The sequence below is a fragment of the Sminthopsis crassicaudata genome, chromosome 2, assembly GCF_048593235.1.
Source record: "Sminthopsis crassicaudata isolate SCR6 chromosome 2, ASM4859323v1, whole genome shotgun sequence".
NCBI lineage: Eukaryota > Metazoa > Chordata > Mammalia > Dasyuromorphia > Dasyuridae > Sminthopsis > Sminthopsis crassicaudata.
In genome coordinates, this window is record NC_133618.1 from 513,474,855 (window position 1) to 513,491,430 (window position 16,576).

The 16,576-nt window shown below is 35.3% G+C and overlaps 2 protein-coding genes across 2 annotated transcripts in view; both read right to left on the reverse strand.

Annotated features, from left to right (window-relative positions):
- The window catches only part of AJUBA (ajuba LIM protein), a 45,853-nt gene that overhangs the window by 8,059 nt on the left and 21,218 nt on the right, over positions 1-16,576 (reverse strand). Inside the window, exon 9 of the mRNA XM_074294247.1 lies at positions 4,703-4,790. The gene's annotated coding sequence lies outside the window, so the exon portion shown is untranslated. The remainder of the gene's footprint in view (positions 1-4,702; positions 4,791-16,576) is intronic.
- The window catches only part of HAUS4 (HAUS augmin like complex subunit 4), a 35,717-nt gene that overhangs the window by 8,059 nt on the left and 11,082 nt on the right, over positions 1-16,576 (reverse strand). The window contains exon 2 of the mRNA XM_074294252.1: positions 4,703-4,790. The gene's annotated coding sequence lies outside the window, so the exon portion shown is untranslated. The remainder of the gene's footprint in view (positions 1-4,702; positions 4,791-16,576) is intronic.

Genomic DNA, 16,576 nt, shown 5'->3' on the forward strand with positions numbered 1-16,576 from the left:
GTGCTTCCCATTAAAAACTAGCCAGTCAAGGCAATCAGATAGTGCAGTGGATAGAGCACCACTCCTAGATTCAGAAGGGCCTGATTTCAAGCCCAGCCCCAGACACTTAATATTTACCAGCACTTAAACCCCAATGCCTGGCAAATAAAAAAAATCAGCTAATCAATTCAGGGTTACAGAGCTGTAGAAAGAGGGCAGGGCCACTGGGAGCCCCTCAAGAGGAAAAGGAGGTACTCAGAGCGTCTTTTTACCTTTGAGAACTATACAATACAAAATAAAGACTACTGTACTAAAGATTAGAAAAGATAATTTTTGCTGATGAAATCTACTTTTTCATCTACTTAAACCATCAGAAAAAGAAATCCAAATAAACTTTTAAATTTTGAATGTCTACATCATCCTGTAAAACATCGACTCAAAAATATTTGGGGGATTATTATTATTATCATTATTTATTTATTTATTTTTTGCTTTCCAATGGTGCTGGAATCCTTGTCTTCATTTAAGGAATAATGAACTCTGATCAAATATGTTGATATAGAAGTAGCTAGGTGGTGCAATGGATAGAGTAATGGGGGTGAACCCTGAAACTGTCCAAACTCTCCTCTGGAAGAGACCCAAGGGAGGATGACATAAACTGAGCTCTTTTGGGGAGACTCTCAAACCCTGGGAAAAGCATACCTTTCCCAGACAAGCCCTTCCCCAAGTTAAGTGGTTTCATTCAATGGGAGCTCTTAGTCAATCACCCTCTTGTGGGGGGCCCGAAACTGTACCCCCTTCAAAGAGTTCCCAGATCCTGAGAAAAACCTTCAGATTTCCAGTTAAGTGATTTTATTCAATTGGAGATCTCTGTCTGATAATCCTCTGTTGATTAGCCCAGACATCTCCCAGCCCCAGACCAACATTTACCCATATAATCAAGGTCTGTTAACCCACCTTTGCCAAATTCCTAATTAGGAGTTTTGACCGCTTAGAAAGCTTCCTTCTTAGTGAACAATAAATCCCCCTTTTGCCATACAGATTTCAAGTTTGCTATTCGAATTGGACTTGCACCTACCAAAGGAGATTTCCCACACCAATCCTCACACCTCTTCACTACCACTAACTTCATCATTTGCACCTCATCAAGAGTACTGGACTTGGAATTAGAAAAATCTGAAATACTTTCTCATTCAAATCCCCTGGAGAAGTCAATTATTCTTTCAAAGCCTCAGTCTCCTTATCTGTAAAATGGAGATAACACCTATCTCATGGGGTTGTTGTGAGAATCTACTGGGATAAACATGTAAAGCTCTACTGAATAAATGTTAGCAATTATTACTGAGAAGAGAAATCATTCTGAAATTATAGAAATTCTCAAATGTATTTGGCATACTGAAACATGCCATACATCATTAAAGGTTAAAACATTTAAGAGATAAACATGCTTCTGTAGCTTGCCCAATTTAAACCTCATTGAAAACATGTAGGCTATGATGAAAGCTAGACTCAGAGACTGTCAACGTTATATATATATATATATATATATATATATATATATATATATATATATATATATATATATATATATATATATATATATATATATATAATTTTTTTTTTCCCTGAGGCCGGGGTTAAGTGACTTGCCCAGGGTCACACAGCTAGGAAGTGTTAAGTGTCTGAGACCACATCTGAACTCGGGTCCTCCTGAATTCAAGGCTGGTGCTCTATCCACTGCGCCACCTAGCTGCTCCATCAACGTTATATTTAATATCCATTGTGATAAAAATATAGTTTCAGGATGAATAAAAGAATATCTGTCAAAATCTTGTGAACTCAGTGCCAAATTACATAAAGTAAATGATGACAATAAAAACTTAAATTTTGTAAGATATAAAAAGTTGTAAGATTTGTTTGTATGTCAATTTCCCCCCCCAGTTATTTCACATAGCACTGGATACCAGGTAGATTAATAGTAAGATCAGATACAAAATTCCTATGGTTTCAATTATTTTGTCATTAAAAAAAATCTCTCATATTTTAGTAATAAATATTTTAATACTTAAAAATTGTGTGCCCTTCACAATATTACAACAGGATATTATTAAACACAAGGCAAAAATTTCCCATGAGAAAGTCCATCCCCAAGTAACAAAAATGCTTTGGTAACCAGTGTACCAGTCAAGATTGGCCTTTTTTATTAAGATTTTTCACCCTCTCAGATCTTTCAAGTTTCATAAAACAAGTTGTGGGACACCTCTTTAGAATTGATCCAATTGAAATATATGAATTATAAACAAGTTAGAAGACAGAGTAATAGCAAGTCAATTTAATGCTGTACAGGAGTCATGATGAAGTTAACAGGAAGAAATCAGTACTCCCATTTATTGAATTCAGCAGTTATTTCTTGAGCACCTGACTTTGAGCAAAGATAAATAAGTCCAGGAGATTTTAAAGTAGTAGGAGATAAGATCTCTCTACAAACAATTATAAAAAAAATGCATGAAAAAGTTACAGATCCTTTTAAGAACAAATTTAACTATTCAACATTCTTTTCTCTCTACCTTATGCCTTATGTTCTTTATCCTATCAAAGATCTTGACACAGCTAAGCCTCAGCTTTGGACTGCTGATCCAACATGTGCATTTCAACCTTTATTCCTATTCAGATATAGTTTAGTTCACCATTTCCTCACCCCCCCAGTCTTTGCCTCACATTTTAGTGGAAAAAAAAAATTCCCTCTTCTCCCCTTCTCATCTTTCATTACCTAGATGCCGTCTGCCATTTTCTCCACCTTCATTCCTGTCTTACATGAAGAGATGACCCTTCAATAGCCCAAATTTACTTACTCATCTTTGATCTCTTCCTATTTACCATCTGCTTTTCCCTACAGCCTACAATAATTTCCATGTCACCACCTTTCAACTCTATTAATTCTATATCCTTCTTTTTGTAGTCTTAACAAGACCAAAAACAATTTAGGTGCCAATACCTTTCTTCTCATCCAACAGTTTAGTTTCCAACCCCTTAAACTGAACTTGTTCCCTCCAAAGCTAATAATGATCACTTAATTGCCTTTTCACAATCCTCACCTTCTTGGACTCATTGTAGCCTTTGGCACAATCACTTTCTCCTGGGTACCATCTTTAGTCTAGATTTCCATGAGAATATTATTCTGCCACTTGTTGTGGATTTTACTTTCCTAACATCTCATATGTGTATCTTTATCTGAAACTTCCACCACACTATCATCTCATACCTAGACCATAACTAAAGCCTCTAGTTTGGTCTCCCAGTTTCATCTCTAATCTACTCTTCTACTTCTTTGAACAAATTAATCTTCCTAAAGCTTGAGACAGACTTTGTCACCCTGACAAATTCCATTGACTCCCTAACCCCTCCAGGATCAACTATAAAATTCTTTCTTTGGTATTCAAAGTGCCTTTCACAACCAGATCTCTTCCAAGCCTTCCAGTCTTCTTACAATTTACCTCTGCATAATTTATATTAGCTTCTTCTGTTCACACAAGACATGCCATCTCCTGACTCCATTAGTTCTCCCCCAAGCCTGAAATTCTCTCCCTCTTCATCTCTACTTCCTAGCTTCCCCATGATTCCAAACCTCCTTCAAGTTGCAGATAAAATCCTACTTTCTTCAAGAAACCTTCCTCATTTCCTTAATGCAGGTGCCTTTCCTCTCTTGATTATCTACAATTTATTCTGAAAAATCTTATTTTTACATAGTTGTTTTCATGTTGTTTCCCTTCTTAAGGGACTGTTTTGCCTTTTTTTCTGTATCCTCACCTTTAGCATAGTTGCTGTTAATAAATATTTATTGACTAAACAAAATGATTCTCTTTTTCTCTCTCTGTGAATCTGTGAGTCTATGAGTGGGTGTTATCTTCACAGAGGAGGTATTTAAGCTAGAATTTCAAAATGCAGAGATGTGTAGGGAATGCTATTCTGAGTAAAACAAAGAAGTTGGAGAATATGGCATCTGTTTGAAAATAGTGAATCTTGCTGGTTAAATTTACTGTTAACTAGTTACAACCCTATTTCCTCATTTTTATTTTATTTTATTTTTTTGTCCTACTATGTCAATCCCCAATGCAACCCCAGATTATTTCTACCTTCTGTTCCCTTGCTGAATGACATCGAAAGAAAACATGCAACCATTTTGACTAGGTATTCTCCAGATTTGAGTTATCTAATCTCAACTGGATGCTCACTGAAGCAAGACAATTCTTCCACCCCTCTTTGATTCTTTTTTTTTTTGGGAGGGAGGACAATCAGGGTTAAGTGACTTGCCCAGGGTCATATAGCCAATAAGTGACTAAGGGAAATTGGAACTCAAATTCTCCTGACTCCAGAGTCAGTGTCCTTTCCACTGTGCCACCTAGTTTGCTTCTCTAATTGATTCTTTATCACACTCCTTACAGGAACTATTTCATAGTTCTAACTTCAATCTTCTTCCTACTCATTCACTTTAAGTTCTCTCTCTGCATCTCAAAACCTCTTAACATCATTTCCACTTGTTCTCTACTTTAATCTGATTAAGAGAAGGGCTCCCACCAAGGCTAGGATCTCTATGTGTATCCACTTGATCACATTCTCTTTCTGTATCTTCTGACAGATTTCTTCCTTTTCTTCTCCCCCATCATTCTTTCCTTAAATCTTAATCTCTGTCTATTGGCTCATTCTCTACTATCTATAAACTTACCCTCTCAGAGTCCAAGACAGTTACGATTTTAAATTGCAGACAAGTTGCTGATAAGTAGTTTCAACATTGATAAAATCACAGATCCAGACTAACAAAAAAAAAAAAAAAAAAAAAAAAAACCCATAATACCTGAAATTAAGCATATCACAAGATTGTGAAGAAAGTGATAAATTGTGTATCACTAAGTAAAAATGAGCAATTATTATGAAGGACTCAAAAGAATATTTCAGTGTCAATGAAAGGGAGGTCATCAGTAGAATGCCACCAATCTCTGTTCCTTGGTCTGATTCTATTCAATATTTTTATCAATGACTCATGATAACATACTTGTTGAAACTGTAGGCATAAAACTGAGAGGGATAGTTAATATATTGTATAATCAAATTTGGATCTAAAAAAAAGGTCTTAAGTCACTTGGAGTGGAAGATTGAAGTAGATAAGATGAAACAATTGGGATAAATATTGTTTTCCACTTGAGTTCCAAAAAAATCAATTTACAAATACAGAATGGGAGAGATATGGTTAGTGTTAGAGGTGGACCTAATGGCAACTCTCTTAATTAAAATTTGATTTGGGGATGAAATGTACTCACATTGTCACCAAACAATTAGCAAAAAGATTTATTTTGCCCTAATATTCCAAGGTTATACACAAAGATACAGAAGCAGTTTCAATTTTAGTAAAGGTAGCCTGCTTCCGTCCCTAATGTAAATTCATTGGGTTTGGCTCGTCATGTGATCTCAGGTATCCACTAAATCTAAGAGGCTCAGACTCTATCTGAGTAGGATATTTTATGTCCTTAGGTGACCAGGAAGCTACATACGAGGGAAGTTGGGGCCAATCAGGTCCAGGGATATTTTTGTCTCCTTTTAGGGAAACATCCCTGTAGTAGTAGAGGGAAGGTAGAATTTGTGGGGAGATGCTGGTACATGTTAGTACTAGTAAGTACTAGAAAGTAATTTATATATTTAAAAAAAAAAAAAGACCTGGAGATTTTTATGTACCACAAATTCAGTATTGGCTTGATGTAGATCTGTTTTAAAAGTCAAAAAAAGCTAAGGCTGATTAGGTTGCACTATAGAAGTATTTAGACCTGGAGGGGCAGGGTGTTTCTATTTTATTCAGCTCTCTCTAGTCAGAACACATCTGCAGTAATTATTTCTTATTCTGAGAATCACATATATCTGATGAGCTGGAGCCCATACAACAGTAGGCCAATGAAGCCTAAAACCCATGCCATCTATTAAAAGAACTAGGAGAGTTTAGGTTGTTTAGCCTGGAGAAAAGAAAATATAGTAGAGAAGGATATTATAGCAATAATTTTCGAATGTTTGAAGAGTAGCCATGTAAAATAATAGCCAGATTTGCAAAGCACTCTATATTTGATCCTCAAGAGGTCCGGTGAAATAGATACTATTATCTTTATTTGTAAAATGAGGCAACTGAGAGTCAAAGAGATTAAGAAACTTATCCAGGATAACAGTAAGTAGATAAGACAGCATTCAAACTCAGGGTCTTCCTCACCCTATGTCCAAGGCTCTTTTCACCATTCCACCTAGTTGCTCACTAAGGAGAAATTAAGACTTATTCTACTTACTCATGTGAGAGCAGAAGTAAGAGGAGTGTTTAGAAAATACATAGAAACAGAGTTTGAGGTAAAGAAAACTTTCTTTATAAATAGAGTTTTCTACAAAGGTTATGTGCGGTTTTGGGGTGTAGTGAGTACTCTGTAGATCTTCAAGTGGGAAAAAAAAATAATACTCTTTGGATAGTTGTGAAGAGGATTAATCATTTGAGCATTGGTTGGCTGATTTAGAATCACAGATTCTCAGTTGGAAGAGCCCAGAGTCAGTCCAGTCAGACATGTCCTTGAACAGGATTCTCCTTTACAATATCCCTGACAAGCACTCATTCAGTCTGTGCTTATAAACCACTAGCAATGGGCAAAACACTGCCCTCCAAGGCACTCCATTCTACTTTTTATGACTGTTAGGAAGTTTTTCTTTATAGCAAGTTTAGGTTTAAACCTGCCTCTCAGTAAATTCTATCCATTGTTACTAGTTCTGCTCTTTGGGTTTAAGAACAAATTGAATCAATCTCTTTTCTATAATCCTTTAAACTGCAACTTTGATGTTCTTTCTGCCTCCCAAGGAAGATCTCTCACTATGAGTCACCTGATGTTCCTAATAAGGAAAGGAGTAGCAATAGGAGCTGGACCTGTAATTTCATTGTTATAGGGAGCTTCCAGATGAGGAAATTCATCTAGTTTGCACATCAGGAACTATTTCACAATTTACAGTTTTTGAGTTATATTCTTAGGGAATATAAGATTAAATGTCTTGTCCAGGACTACAGAGCTAGTACTTATCAGGGACAGGACTTAAATCCAGTACTTTCTGACTTTAAATACAGCTATCTATACTATACTGACATATGGAATTTCTACCAACCTGATTTTAAATTTGTTTATGAAAAGCTCACATTTGTGTGGCACTACATAGTATTTTCTTCATAAACATTTTTGAGGTCAGTGGTATAAGAATCATGACTCCTATTTTGTTGAGGAAGAAACTGAGACACAAAGAAATAGTCCTTTGTCTAATAGCACATAACTAACACGCCAAAAGATAAACCAAAACCAACAAGAGGAAGGGGAAATTTGGAACACAAGTTTTTTCAAGGGCCAGTGTTGAGAAATTATCCATGAATATGTTTGCAAAATAAAAAAGCTATAATAATAAAAATAAAAAATAAAATCAATAACAAAAATAATCCAGGTCCCCTGACAGAAAAGAAGATGGAAAAAAGAAGAAAAGGGCGACAGGTATAGCAGTGGGCACAGCACCAGCCCTGAAGTCAGAAGGACCTAAGTTCAAATTTGATTCCAGACACTTAACACCACCTTCCTAGCTGTGTGACCTTGGGGAAGTCACTTAACCTCAATTGCCTCAGCAAAAAACAAATAAAAGGGAAGAGGGGTAAGAGAAGAGGTAGGAGGGGGTAGGGAAGGGTGAGGGGAAGAAGAAAAAGAAAGGAGAGAAAAAAAAGTCTATGTTGTTCATAGCAAGTTTTATTTTCATTCCATAGATAAATTTATTAATTTTATTTATTTATTTTCTGAGGCAGTTGGGGTTAAGTGACTTGCCCAGGGTCACACAGCTAGGAAGTATTAACTGTCTGAGGTCAAATTTGAACTCAGGTCCTCCTGACTTCTGGGCTGGTGCTCTATCCACTGCGACACCTCGCTGCCTCAAATTTATTAACCTTAAATCTTTTTCTTTATCATATTTTCCATCTTCTGATTCTTGCTCTAAACTACCAACCTTCAGGACATTTTCTTTCTTCAAAGCTCAGTGCCTAGCTCAGTTTTTCTTTCCCTCCCCAACTTCTTTTCTCACATCAGTGGTACTTTAGCATATATTGACACTCCATAAAACCAGGCTTCTTAAACTTTTTTCTACTCATGACCCCTTTTGGTTCAAGACATTTTTACTAGATTCCTTCTTGAATCTGAGCCAATTTGTTTCTGGCATCATTCATGTATGTGCAATACAAAGTTTGCTTGTTGTATGTTCAGAACCAAAACTGGAGTGAAGTTGATACAATGCAGGCAAATGCTGCCAGAAGCCCCTCAGATTCATTACACATCTGAATTTAAATTAATTTTTGATCATTGCATTTGAAAATCTTTTACTGTTGCCAAATTTTTCATGACTCCACACATTCAGTTACATGACTCCATATGGGATCTTGATTCACAGTTTAAGCTGCTTTGCCATAGCACATCCTTATACCCCAGTGCCTCAACTTACTCATTTCCCATAATGTACTCTTCCATTTCACCTTGGCCACACACAAGAATGGACATACCCTTGATCTTGCCATTACCCATGAATGTACAACTCTTCATATTCATGAACTTAGAAATTTCCTTATTTGATCACAGTCTATTGTCATTCCCTTTTCCTCATTCTCCAAACTTTGTTCCTTCATCTTCATTGTAACCTATAATCTGGGGGTCATCACCAATTGTCCTGACCTATGTCTTGTGGTTTCTAAGAGCTGGAAGAGAGAATGAGGCTGATAACTTTGCATTATTTGCCTCACTTACATCCAATTTACTAGCAAGTCAAGACATAACAAAACAAAACAAAGTCATTGGTCCTCTGTAAAAATGAAGTACAAAGGACAACCTGTAATCTAATCTAGACCTCTCAGCTCTCTCCCAGGTCATCATCCCTGCACTAGTTATACACTCTCTCCTCCCTTTCCCATCATGACCCCTTGTAAACCAGTTCAAAACGTCATTGTCCTCATTCTTTTGAGTTCCTTGTTTCTTATGATATTGCTGATACTGCCCTCCCAAGCTTCAGGCTTGGATCACTCCCTCTGTCAGCTCCCTTTGCTCCTACATACATTCTGCTGAATAAAAATGGAGAAAATCATGCATGAGACCATGCTGAGTAGGTACATTACAGATTTATGTTACTTAACCCCAACTGTTCTGTCCTTGCTGCAAGGCAGTTCTTTAACCCTTGCCAATCACACTCCTTATTACAGCAGCTCTTCCAAAGCTTCTTATCCTTCCTTAAATACCTCATGCCTTCTTCTTCTCCACCCTTTCAGCTGGATATCATGCTTCATATTTCACTGAAAAAACTGAGGCCTTCCAGGATCAAATATAAGATCTTCTGTTTGGTATTCAAAGAACTTCACAGGCTAGCTCCCTCTTACTTTTTCAGTCTTTGTGTACTTTGCTGCCCACCTCTCTCCATGCTCTCTGGGATCCAATGACACTGAGCCTCATCAGAATATATGCCCTCTCCCTGTACCTGGAATATTCTCCCTCCTCATTTCTTGCTCTTGGCTTTCCCAGCTTCCTCCAAGTGACAACTAAAATCTCATCTGCAAGAAATCCCTTACGTCTTTTTTTCTTTATTATCTCAAATTTATCCTGTATGTGTTTGTACATGCAGTTTATCTCATTAGACTGAACTCTTTGAGAACAGGGACTATCTTTTGCCTTTCTAACTCCAGCACTTAGCACAATGTAGAATATAGTAGATGCTTAATAAATGCTTATTGACTGACTGACTGCTGATGTAGCTGTGAATTGATCCAACTTTTCTGAAAAGTAATTTGGTTGTATTAGATAAAAACCACTAAATTTCATTGCTTTTGACATAATGATCCACATTACCAGGCATAGCCTATGGAAGCTAAAAGATAGAAAGTAAGGTACCATGTATATGAAAATAGTAATAACTAGGATTTTAGTAGTAGCAAAAAATACTCTTACAAATTGCATGTGAAGGTAATAAAAATAATGAATATGAGGAATTCAAAGAAACATGAGAAGGCCTAAATTGTTACAATACAAAGGAAGCAGAACCAGGAAAATATATGTAATTACTACAACATTGTATTTTCCCACACCATTAAAAGATTGCTGAACCTCTAGTTAATTTCATGAGCACTCTTGACAATTAACAATGAAATAGACACTATAGATGTAGAATGTTGCAGACACTATAGATGTAGAATGTTGCATGCAATGTGAGACAATGTGTCTTTACTGGTCAGGTTTCCTTAACTTTTTCCTAGATTGAAGACAAGATCAGAAGGGAAGAAATAAGCTGGGAAAACAGTTTTACATTCAAAGCTTATGAAAAAGGCCTCATTTCTAAAATATATAAAGAATTGACTCAAACTTATAAGAATTGAAGCTGTTCTTCAATTGATAAATGGTCAAAAGATAAATACAATTTTCAGATGAAGAAATTGAAACTATTTCTAGTTATATGAAAGAGTGTTCCAAATCACTATCGATCAGAGAAATGCAAATTAAGACAACCCTGAGATACCACTACATATATCTCAGATTGGCTAAGATGACAGGAAAAGACAAGGATTAATGTTGGAGGGGATGTGGGAAAATTGGGACATTGATGGTCCACTGTTGGTGGAATTGTGAATGGATCCAACTATTCTGGAGAGCAATCTGGAATTAGGCTCAAAAAGTTATCAAACTCTGCATACCATTTGATCCAGCAGTGTTACTACTGGGCTTATATCCCAAAGAGATCTTAAAGGAGAGAAAGGGACCCCACATGTGCAAAAATGTTTGTGCCAGCCTTTTGTGTAGTGGCCAGAAACTGGAAACTGAGTGGATGCCCATCAATTGGAGAATGGTTGGGTAAATTGTGGTATATGAATGTTATGGAATATTCTTGTTCTGTGAGAAATGATCAGGAGCATGATTTTAGAGAGCTCTGGAGAGAGTTACATGAACTGATGAGTAGAACCAGGAGATCATTATACATATCAACAACAAGATTATGCAATGATCAATTTTGATGGACATGGGTCTCTTCAATAATGAGATGATTCAAATCAGTTCAGTCATAAAGAGAGCCATCTACACTCAGAGAGAGGACTGTGGGAACTAAGGGTGGTTCACTACATAGCATTTTTACTCTTGTTTGCTTGCATTTTATTTTGCTTCTTTTTTTTAACTGGTTTGACTGGATTTTTTTTTAATGTGGCACAATAATTGTTATAAATATGTATGCATATATTGGATTTAGCATATACTTCTACCATGTTTAATGTGTATTGGACTACTTGCCATCTAGGGCAAGGCATGGGGGAAGGTGGGGAGGAAATTGGAACACAAGGTTTTGCAAGTGCTAATGTTGAAGAACTGTCCATGCATATGTTTTGAAAAATAAAAAACTTTAATAAAAAAAATCATGGCAGTTAAAAAAAAACAAAAAAAAAACCTTTTTCCTATATTACAAGGTAGAGCTTGAAATGATTGTACTATATGTATATAACAGGTAAACTTCCCTGCTTGCTTCTACCCGATGCTAGTACTCCTTACTGACCACTAAGCAGAAGAGCTAATGACTTAGTAGACTTTTAAAAAGGGATTGATTATACCCTTGAGTCTCTTTTCTTTTTATGTTGTTGATAGTGTCATGTAACTCTTGAGTCTTCCTATGAAGGCAGCAGGTTATTTGTTCTTAAACCCAAGTTATAGCCTATATTTTACAGGAAGCCTTAGCTTATAATTCCAGTATCTTCCTTTTGTTAATTATTTCCTTTTTATCCTGTATGTAACTTGTTTGTATATTTGTTTTCATATTGTCTCCTACATTATATTGCAAGTTTCTTGATAGACTGTCTTTTCCCTATTTTTGTATCTTCAGTGCTTAGTATAGTGCCCTGGCAAATAGTAGGAGTTTAATAAATACTTACTGATTGATAATTTATGGGAACTAGAGCTTAGACAAACAACTTGATCCTAGGCTCCTGCTGCTTCTCATCCTTTATATATATATATATATTTTTTTTTTTTGCCTAATCTTAGGTAACTAAACACAGATCTTGAGAAGCTTGAAGTAACATTATGAATTAAATTGTAAATTTAGAAATTCTGAGTTTTTAACTCAGTGTTGGCTGTAATCAGAAGGAATACCCTGAAATAGCTGTAGGATTTATTTTATTTTTTATTTTTTAATAATAGTTTTTATTTACCAGATATTTGCATGGGTAATTTTACAATGTTGACAATTGCCAAAACTTTTTTTCCCCAATTTTTCCCCTCCTTCCCTCCCCTCCCAGATGGCAGGTCGACCAATATATGTTAAATATGTTAGATTATAAATTAAATATAATATATGTATACATGACCAAACAGTTGTTTTGCTGAGCAAAAAGAATCGGACTTTGAAATAGTGTACATTTAATAGCTGTAGGATTTTAGAGCAGTGACTGTAGTATTAGAGTACAGGGCCTAGATGAAATATAAAATACCTAGTGAATAATTTTGGCAAATGGTTTATGTTTTGAATAAATTCATAGTTTAATTATTACTGAGGTTTTTTTTTTTTTTTTGTAAAATTTAAATTCAAACTTGTGAGAATCTTTTGTGTTGAGCATTTCTTTCATGTTTAGGAAATAAATCCTCCATCCCCCAACCTTGATTTATACTTTACATTGAGTATCTTTCTGATTCCCCAATTCAGAAAACTCTAGACAAAAACCAAGAGTTAAACTTTAAGTAAATCCTTACTCTCTCTTACTCCATATATATACAACAAATATATATGGAACTGATAGTTGTTTGTTTCTAAAATCATATTTATATCTATCCATCTCTATTTTAATCTCCACTCATAGCCACAAACCTATTTCAAGCCCTAGTTCTTCTAAATTATTGCTTGGTCTCATCAGTAGTTATAATCATTAGGGTTTTATTAAGTATCAATAAAACTTTAAAATATAGAAAAGGGGAATGGGTGAAGAAAGGAAATGGGAGAAATGTTGATTTTGACAATGATGATAATTACCTATGCCTAGATTTTGGTACCTCTGATCTATAGTCTCTCCTCAGTGAAAATATAGAACAACAAAACATTCTCACACATTTGAATAAAGAATGAGGTACTAAACTCTTAAGATAACCCTACCTTCAGGAGTCACATGGTACTCTGGACAAAGCAAAAATAGTAAAGTAAGAAAAGCCAAAACTAACAAGAAAATCCTTTCTTGTTCTTTAAAACTTGAGATTGTAACTAAGAAGACACCTCCTCCATAAATCCTTTACTAATATTAGGATTGAGGCAATGAACTCTCCCAAGCTCATCCTGTCTAGACTTGTGACTCTCATGATTGCTCCTACACTTACCACCTAAAGGTATGCACTTCGCCCTTTCCTGGTACATGATGTTGATACATTAATTGATGTTCAGTGATTTTTTTTTTTTTAAGGTTGGCTGCTTGATCTTTGTCTCTGCTGTCTACCAGTGTCTATTCACCTTATCTTGCACAATGCTAACGCAAAATACAAGTACTTATTAAATAGTTTGAGGGTGATGATAAAGGCTAAGGGTATGTTCAGAATGCTTATGATCCTACATTTGCCCCAACCTTCCTCTCCCACCAATATTTAGCACCCTCAGCTCCCTTCCTAGGTAATATCTAGCTCTCATTTTTCTTATCCCCTACTCCATCCAACAATTAAAGGATAATCACATTTTTATATATAGTTGTGAAAGCCTCTCAGCTACTAGGCAATCTGGGATAATGGTAAGGGCAATGGTTCTGGAACTTGGAACTTGGAACTTGGAACTTTGAGCAAGTCTTCTAGTCACCTTGGACCTCTAGCTCTTCATTTAGAATGAAAGATTTGATCTAAAATGCTTCTAAATTCCCTTTAGGTCTATGAGCCATATGGTCCCATATATTTTTCTCCAAATGACTTCTTTTAAACAGCATCCCTAGATTTAGGATATAGCTAGACCCACACAAATTACAACCTTAGCAAAGGCCTGCTGAAAGCAGAACACTGAGAGACTTTACCATAGTTTTGAATTTGATAATAAATATAATTTGAGTGCCAGAAGACTTTGCTTAACTATTTGGACTGTTACATTCCTACATCATATTTTCCTGAAAGTTAGGGGGGAAAAAAAAAAAGAGTTAAGACCAGTTGTGAATGTTTAAGGCATCGATAGACACTCTGATACTCTTTCCCTGAAGAAACACACCAAAGAATGTTTCAAGACAATTATTTGGTTGCTTTTAAGGAGTCATCTTGTTCATTATTCCTGATAATAATAGAAACTTTGAAGAGATGAGTTCCTACCATGAAGACTTGGATTTAGATAATTGTGTACAAAGCTAGGACATTAGAGATTGAAGATTTAGTATTCTACTTGCTACTAGTTTTAGAAAAATGTTTCAAAATCTCTGTAGAGAAGTGGCAAACCATGTTATAGTCCAACATATTGGTTTAAAAAAATAATGTTATAGGCAAAATTTAGTAATTCTAGAACTATTTTAGAGTGAGTTCATAGAAAAATAACATATTTAGATGCCCGAAGTCCAATGATTTATTCTACTAGAAAAATTCCCTGCCCAAAGTAAATATAGGACTTAAGAAAAAACAAAATAGTTGGAGAAAATGTTTAATCAACCTACAGCCTCAAATACCAAATTCAGACTGTCCATGAAATGATATTGAATATAATTATTCAACACCTCCTAGAGATTTTTAAAAATACACCCTTGCGAGTTCAAATATGGAAACTTTTGTCATCAAAGAAGCTAGAATGAATTGGATTTCACTTTAATAAACTACTGTGAACAAATAAGCGAGATTGGTAGAAAATACTAGCTTAGAGAGTCAGTTTAGCAGTGGGACATATTGAAACAATTTCTGTAAAAGAATAATGGTATTGAAAAGATTGTTTTTGAAGAGGGAAAGATTGGTATTACCCTGTAGAGCTAAAGATGAACAAGGGATATAATACTTGTTATAAATGGAACAAATGAATATGCTGCTATCATAAAAACATCATAAATTTTTGGCTTAGGATCTGATTTTTTTTAATTTTTCAATAATAAAAATTTGCTTTTTCTCCCTCCCACCTCCCATTTCTCATCCCCACCTTGAAAAACAAATTCTCATATTAGCCATGTCCAAAAAAAAAAAAAAAAAAAAAAAAAAATCTGTGCTCTGAGTTCATCACTTTTCCATCAACAGATAGGTAGCATGTTTCCTCATGATTCTTTTGAAATCTTGGTTAGTCTAATTACATTGATTAGAATTCCCTAGTCTTCTAAAGTTTGTATTATACTGTTATCATATAAATTATTCTCCTTGTTCAGTTCAACTTAAATTGCATCAGGTCATATAAATTTTTTCAAATAAAGTTTCTCTGAAATTATTCCTTTCATTTCTCATAGCATAACAGTATTCCATTATATTCACATACCAAAACTTAATCTGCCATTTGATGGGTACTCCTGCAAGCTTGCAACCCTTTGCCACTGCAAAATAGCTTTTTATGTTTCAACTCCTGTGTTTGCACATCAAAGTTTCCATGCAGCTTTGATTTTTTTTTTATCAGAAATACTTGGAATCCTTTATTAAAGGTCCATTTTTTTCCTTTGTAAGATTACTTAGTTTTTCTCAGAAGTTATTCTTGACTACAAGCAGTGTCCTTTGTCTTCTAGACAATCTTATTCCAAGCTTTCTACTCCTTAATAATAGTACCTTCTAAATCTTGTGATACTGACTGTGGCTTTGTGGTACTTGAATTCTTTGTCTTGGAAGCTCTGGATTTTGGCTATAAAATTCCTTAGATTTTTCCTTTTGTAATTTAGTTTCAAGAGTTAATAGATGGAATAATTTTCAGAGAGTTTGTTGCTTGGGTAAAGCTGTGTTTTTTTGGAATTTTTTGGAAGCATTGCTTATGTTTTGGAGTCATTCTCTTCTAGATTTGTGTCTTGATCCTCTCTGTTACTATAATGATTTTTTAAAATGATGATATATTCTTTTTTTGTTGTTGCTTTTTTGGTTTATTCTTGCAGACTAATTCCTAACTTTAAACTTAATGGTAGGCCAAGCTTTGAGTACTTCTGGAAGAAATGGCTATTGCAAATTTTGGGGGGTATTACATATTGTTATGCTCAGAAACAGCTCGGGTTGAGGATCTACAAGTTTTTAATGTTCACAAAATGGTATGGTTTAGGACAAAGTCTGATTGCTATCCTTCTAGTCTGCAAATTCCTGACCTGGATTTGCATCTTAGCAACATACCTATGGACTTGCACTGGTTTCCAGTAGATTGCTGCTGGACTAAATTATTATCAGTGAGCTGAAAAGTTCTGCTGCTTCAGAGTAAAGGTTCCCTTTTGTCTGGAATTCTTGCTCTAGTTATTCCAACGTGGTTTTTAGATGGCTCCAGGGAACTGACATCTTCCTCAACTCTTGGGATTAGAGCATACAACAGTTGTTTTTTCCTTTTGAACTTGCTTCTTGGTCAGTACATAATCTAGGACCCATTATTTTTCCTTACCTGG